Source organism: Phalaenopsis equestris, unplaced genomic scaffold (genome assembly GCF_001263595.1).
Source record: "Phalaenopsis equestris unplaced genomic scaffold, ASM126359v1 Scaffold001325, whole genome shotgun sequence".
Taxonomy (NCBI): Eukaryota; Viridiplantae; Streptophyta; class Magnoliopsida; order Asparagales; family Orchidaceae; genus Phalaenopsis; species Phalaenopsis equestris.
In genome coordinates this window covers 57789-58240 of record NW_018165764.1, presented here as the reverse complement: position 1 = coordinate 58240, position 452 = coordinate 57789, and positions in this window count along the sequence as shown.

Genomic DNA, 452 nt, shown 5'->3' with positions numbered 1-452 from the left:
CTTCATTAGTATAATTAGTTATTTAATAGTTATTAAAATTACATATTTATTTCAATTGTCTATTAGTGACAGATAAGCAAATTGAACTTCATTGTTATGATTAAAGTATTGCTTTTCTAAAATCTTAGTTCGTAGTTCTAATCTTACTTCCTATGACATCGATATCTAGGACTCCATTAGAGCCTTATATTACTTGAGTGATACGTATACTTACGTTGATAAGTGTGGCTTTACAATTATTGAATATTTATTACGTCCATATGTATCAAATCTATAGTTGTTATTGAGTTTTGGTACAGTTGTTGAGGAATTAAATCTTTTAGCAGCAGTATTAAATACTTATATTTTTAAGCATATATAAAGTCACGGTCAAGTTTTTAGCGCCATTGTCGGGGAGTGAGTAAACAAAAATCACAATTGGAGTAATGGACAAATTAGGATTATTAGAAATT